The sequence below is a fragment of the Callorhinus ursinus genome, unplaced genomic scaffold, assembly GCF_003265705.2.
Source record: "Callorhinus ursinus isolate GAN/ISIS: 27379988/994484 unplaced genomic scaffold, GSC_fseal_2.0 scaffold29, whole genome shotgun sequence".
NCBI classification, from domain to species: Eukaryota; Metazoa; Chordata; class Mammalia; order Carnivora; family Otariidae; genus Callorhinus; species Callorhinus ursinus.
The window spans coordinates 3,108,832-3,115,091 of record NW_027397091.1 but is presented as its reverse complement, the minus strand read 5'-3'; the positions used below and the strand labels follow the sequence as shown (position 1 = coordinate 3,115,091).

Below are 6,260 nucleotides of genomic sequence, written 5' to 3'. Positions count from 1 at the left end.
TGGTCCAGTTTCATTCTTCTGCATGTGGCTGAACAAATGACATATCATTTCATGATAGGGACAGACACATCTGAGCTATAATCCAGAGCCACTCTGGGCTATCTACATTCAGAGGTGAAGAAACATGTGCCCTTAGCTTAGAGTCAGGAGGCTGGGCTTCAGTCTTAGCTCTCTCATTAACCAATTGTGTGGTTGTAGTCACTTACTCTCTGTGAGCCTTAATTTTCTTATCTGTACAAAGGGAACAATGATTGCCTTCCAGGACTACTTAAAAAAAAAAAAAAACTGATTGATGGAGTAATTGACAGACTGATGGCCAGCAATTCTAAATTCACTTTCCTCCCAAATTAATGATTTGAAGAATGCCAGGTATAATGAAAGTATTATGTCAGCAGAAAACAAATGCAGCTTGCAGAGGCTTAAAAATTAGATTTAAAAATTGATGATTGATGATGCTTATGAATACTAAAGAAATAATTTAATTCTTTTTTTTAAAGATTTATTTATTTGAGAGAGAGCACACGGGGGGATGGGCAGAGGGAGAGGGAGAGAGAGAAAAATCCTCGAGCAGACTCCCCGCTGAGCACAGAGCCTGATGTGGGGCTTGATCCCAAGACCCTGAGATCACAACCTGAGCCCAAATCAAGAGGCAGACACTCAGCCAACTGAACCAGCCAGGTGCCCCAAAATGATTTGATTCTTATACATTTATTGGGATGTGATGTCTGAGGTCTTAGTAGTTACTGGAAGCTTAGAAATCATCAGATACAATATGGTGATGAAGATTTTTATGTGTTTATGTTCTGCCCACCTCCAAGAATTATTGAAGGAAGTGAATGAGCATTTTACTTGGGGACTTTAAACAATATGTAACCTGCCATTTATGATGGCTGCATAATAAATTACCCCAAACCTTTGAGGTTTCAAAAAACAATTGTCATTTATTATCTCCTATGGCTGTGCTTCAGCTATTGTTTTAGCTGGATGGTTCTGGCTCAGCGTCTCTCATGAGGACGCAGGCTGATGGCAGGTAAGGCTACAATCTTCCGAAGGCTTAACTGGAGTTGAAGACTCTACTTTCCTGCAGGTTCCCTCATGACTAGCAAGCTTGTGTTGACTCTGGGTGGGAGGCCTCAGCTCCTCTCCACACTGGCCTTTCCATAGGACCGTCTGAGGCCCAGGACACTCCATATACGTGTCCTTACAGCAAGGTGCTGCATTGCTCAGAGCAGGGACAGCAAACTCTTTCTGTAAAGGACCAGATAGTCAATATTTTAAGCCTGTGGGCCACCTCCAGTTTCTGTCACATATTCTTCTTTAAAAAAAATTTTTTTTTTTTTAAATAGGAAAACCAATCTTAGTTCACAGGCATACAAAACAATCAGCAGGCTGGGTTTTGCCCATTAGCCCGAATTCCAGTCCTTCCCCTAGAGTAAGCAATCCATGAGACCAAGATGGAAGCTGCCATATCTTTAAAGACCTAGGCTGCCAAGTCACACGCTATCCCCTCCGTTGTTTTCTTTAGGTCAGTTAGGGCTTGATTCATTGCAGGAGAAGACTATACAAGGGTTTGAAGACTATGCCAAAGGCAAGGATCATCAGAGGCCACCCTGGTGGCTGACTGCTACACAGTGCCTTTAAAAATAATATGTCTGAGGAGCATACCGATTAACACGACTTTGCATTGAATTGTCCTTACCATAAAATATAAAATATATGATATTTTATACATATATAATATAAAATATAAAATATATAAAATATTCTGCTCCTAATTGCTTGGTGTTCTTCTAAATTATTCCCTGAAAGATCTAGAAAATATTAAAGAATATAAATAACTAGATTATGAGTAGAGACTATCATTTTATCTTCAAAAATCTTACAACTCCTAACGACATTATCTTGACATAGTGGACATTAAATACATGTTCGTTGAATATATATATTAGTATCAATAAGGCCTCAAAATAGGCCTTCTTTTTTTAATTGATCCAATTATTTGGCACTCTGTAAGTCAAATATAAAAGATTAATTATCTAGTTGTGCTGACTTTGTATAGACACAGCATGCGTCTACTGAGAAAAAAGAAGAGTAGGAAAAAGCATGAGTAGTAAGATGTTTACAGAAATACCTCACTGTCAAAGATACAGCAATCACTCAATTTTTTTCTTTTTAAATATCCACTTGTCTTTTTGGCAAATACCTTTGAGTGACGTTCTCAAAGATAGTGTCTCAATGCCCAGATGTGAGCAAGTATGCAGAGGACTTGATGGAACATGCCAAGAACTACTGGCTTCAGCTGGCTTTGTTGGTAATTTTGAGTCTCCACACAATTTTGCTCTCATGATCTTTGACAACGACCTTCTGAAATGAGGTCATTGAAGGTAAAGCCAGCTTCTTACACTCGTTCTGGTTAAAGCGCAGGTTCAACTTCATTGAACACCAAATCATGGACTTCTACCCCCCACACCGTGACCTATAAAAAGCCTATGGGTGCCATGAAGAGGCTTGTGCAGATTGTGGGTTGTCTTCGCTCCTGCATTTCTTGTCTTTAGCTGAAGGTAGCATTTCCCCTCAACACCTAAGAGCATTTCAGTCTTTGAACCTCTCCAGTAAAAAGTAAAATACACTCACACTAATGAATCACAAAGTTTAATGTATGTTCCAAAAGTTCTCTTAAACTGTGCAAGTCTTTGTTTTCCAGTCCTGGGAAGTGTATTTCTAAATGCTGGTCCCAGAGAAGGTCTTCCTAAGCATTGTACATACCCCAGGAGGCATAAGGAAAAGAGCAAGGATTTGACTGCACGAAATGTGAAAAGCTGCCTTAAACACATTCTGGAGCCACAGACAAATCAGACGAGGAGCTAATGCCCATCTTGTGTAAAGAGGGGACTCCAGGGGACCTGCTTGGGGAGGATGTCCATGATCAGTTGTTAGATGGGGCAAGGAAAGTTCTAAGGTGGTTGCATGAATGTGCATAGAAAAATTGCAGTCAATATACAGTGGCTATCTCTAAAAAGTAGGACTGGGCGAAGAGTAGACACTATCATTTTTTACTTTATAAACCTCTACATTGTTCGGATTTTTTTTTTTTTTACAACAAGTACATATTACTTTTGTAATTCAAACAGTTATAATATGCTAATGATAGCTAAGTTTGATAGAGCGCTCTAGACTGTCCTAAGGGCATTAATGACACAAATGTGTTCATGTAATCTTCAGAACAAAGCTGTGAGTGAGGTACTATTTTTATGTCTGTTTCACAGATGAGCAAACAGAGACACAGGGGCACCTGGGTGACTCAGTCATTAAGCGTCTGCCTTCTGCCCAGGTCATTATCCCAGGGTCCTGGGATCGAGCCCTGCATCGGGCTCCCTGCTCGGTGGGAAGCCTGCTTCTCCCTCTCCCACACCCCCTGCTCGTGTTCCCTCTCTCGCTGTCTCTCTCTGTCAAATAAATAAATAAAATCTTAAAAAAAAAAAAAAGGAAACAGAGACACAGAGAATGCAAGTAACCTGTGACAGAGCTCGTAAATGGCTGGCTAAGACTAAGTATTATTAAAATATATAAACTGCAAAGAATATGATTATCCTTAAAGGAATCAGTGGTACTATTCCTAGCTTCCGAACACAATTTAAAAATAATTTATGATTTAAAAAAGGATTTAAATTTTAATTTAAAAAAATGACCCAGAGCACACTGAACTCATAAGTTATTTTCTTTAAAAACATTATTAAAATAGAGCAGACACGACCTTCTGCCAGATATCTGTGACCTAAACCCTTTGTGTGCTTTAGAAATATCCCTGTTGTGTGCTATAAAAACCCCATGTCAGTGTGCCTTGTTGCTAAACCGGCTCGTTTAAAGGCCAAGAGAGGGAAACATCACTAGCAAACGAGCAGAGACAAGGAGAAATGTGTAATTACAAAGCTCAGATGCTCCAAAATGATTGATGTAGAAAATGAAAATAGGAAGACATCCCCCTTCCTTGGGCTTATTATCTTAAATTGGCTACATCCTTTGTTGTGGATAGCCAGACAGACTCGTGAGAAAGGCAGAGTGCTCACATCATGTCTGGGGACACTCCAAGAGTCAGCAGTTTCAGCTCCTGGGGTTCCTCATGTTCCTTTTCTATAAAGAGGAGGTAATAAAATCCACCTCCTCTCCGTACCTGAAGGCAGCGTGTGAAAACATGCTTCCCCTTTGCTATCAAAGTGATGAGAAAAGCACTGACTTACTGTTTTCTACTGATAATATCAAGTTCTAAATATCCATTATCAGTAGGTCCTTGGAGTGAACCGAAATCCACTCACCTTCGAGAAAGACAATGAGCCAGATGTTTCTGAAGTTCCAAAGGGCAGAGCCAACCTCTCAAGATGGCAAAGTAGGAGAGGCTACCTAGTCAATCATTTGAAGAGCACAGGTTAGAACATCCTGTCCCAAAACATCTTTGGTCACACTAGGTACTTGAAGTTCCACCATTAGAAATTCATTCCTTTGAATGGTTAGCGTCCTCCTGCAGAATGAAAATATCTTCACATCAGCTTTCCACTGTCCAAGTTCAAAGTTGGGTCACTGGATGTAATGCTTAGAAGGTCCATCAGTACTCACGTCAGGAGGTGGGAGGGTCCTGCCCAGGAGAGAGACACAAAAAGATGTTAAAATAAACTGCAAGGAATTTGATTATTCTAAAAGGAATCAAAGTTACCGTTCCCAGCTTTGAACCAGCCCTAGGACTCCAAGAGCTCTAGTCTTTCCCAGGTCAGTATGTCCCACATAAATAAGGTCAGTCTGGTCATGTACTTTCCAACCACACAAATACCTCAAACTTTGGCTGGGTTTCCTGCAAAGTCACCTCCCTCCCTACCTGGGAACAGCAGTTTTCCAGCAAATAGCCAAACTTGGTGACTCACTGGCATTATCTCTCTCCTGCTTTGAGGCCCCATAGACACACAGAGCTGGGTTCTGGCAGTGCCTAGATGCAAACGTATCTTTCCAAGTTGGACCCCTGAACCCCAGAAGATTGGCTTTTTTTATTTTTGTTTTTGCTTTTAAGTGATACCGTCATCATAGATTTTCTAATTCTTTCCCTGGAGAATGAGTCCATATTCTGCTCTGATTAAGGCTCTCAAGGTCCTAAACAGGAATACCTTGTCCCCTCTGCAAAAGGAACTACTCCATTCACATTCTTTCTCTTAGCACAGAATCTACCATCCCCTGAGCACCAGCAACACAAAACTAAGGGTCATTCCTACCAGCCCTGACTGTGAAGAGGTTTTCAGAACAGAAAACTATTATTGTATATTTAATCTGAAGACTGAATGGAACTGGGGGGAGGGGGGAAGCAGCAGGCAAGGAAGAAGGAACTAGCAAATTGCAAATGTTGACAAGTCTGCTGCCTCTACAATCTGTCAAGAGACAGACACACCCCCTGTACCAACCCCTTCAGAGAACCATCTCAAAGATTAACACCATTAGGAAGCGTTTGGACTTTGAGCTCTGAGCAAGGGCTTATTCACTCAACCGCGGAACAAAATGCCATGAGAACAAGCTCTGAATGAAGGTGATAAGATAAACTTAACCGCTAGCCCTCTCCTGGCAGCTGTCCGTAATGTTTCTCTCCGAACCTTTGGAAATTCTCTGCCTCTCTGCATGTCTGACATTGCTCACCTGTGTTACTTGACAAACTGAATGAGTTGGTTCATAATATTTTTCATATAAATTCAATTGCTTCTTGCTGACCATGCCTTCATTTCCTCCCTCCTCCTGGATCTGGAGGAAAAAAGTTCCCAGGATGATAAAGTCGAATTAGGAGGAACTCTTTTCCCCCAGAAGACAATAAAGAGTCAAATAACTCCGCTCTCAAGGACTGCCAGGGAAAAGTCCCTCATGGGGCACAAGGGCTCCTTTGTAAGTTCACCCTCACCAACTGCACTCACTCAGCAGGCTCTGGTCTTTCTGGGTATTTCTCTGGTCAGTGCAGGTTCCTTCCCTCCACCATGATTATTTTCAATTTCTTTCCTTTCCCTCCGGGCTGCTCACTTGCTTCCTAATGCTATTAAACATCCGGATGGGGTTTAATCCATCCAGACCTTCTTTCTGTCCATTTGACACAGAAGTTGCTGATGGTCCCTTTTTGTCCTCTGTCCTGGCCTGTTCGCTCGACACTCAAACTATTGATCTTCTCAGCTCCTTCCCTTCCCTCCTCATCCCTCCCCCTCCCTTCTCTAACCAATTGCTCCCTCTCCACTGGTTCTTTG

At 41.5% G+C, this 6,260-nt stretch overlaps 1 long non-coding RNA gene across 1 annotated transcript; it reads right to left on the bottom strand.

Moving 5' to 3' along the window:
• Positions 1–521: 521 nt before the first annotated feature.
• On the bottom strand, positions 522–4,839 carry LOC141370229 (uncharacterized). The gene is made up of 3 exons (XR_012374104.1): positions 4,612–4,839; positions 4,314–4,516; positions 522–1,248 (listed from the first exon to the last, which is right to left on the bottom strand). It is a non-coding gene; the product is annotated as an uncharacterized lncRNA (long non-coding RNA).
• Between the last annotated feature and the right edge of the window lie 1,421 nt (positions 4,840–6,260).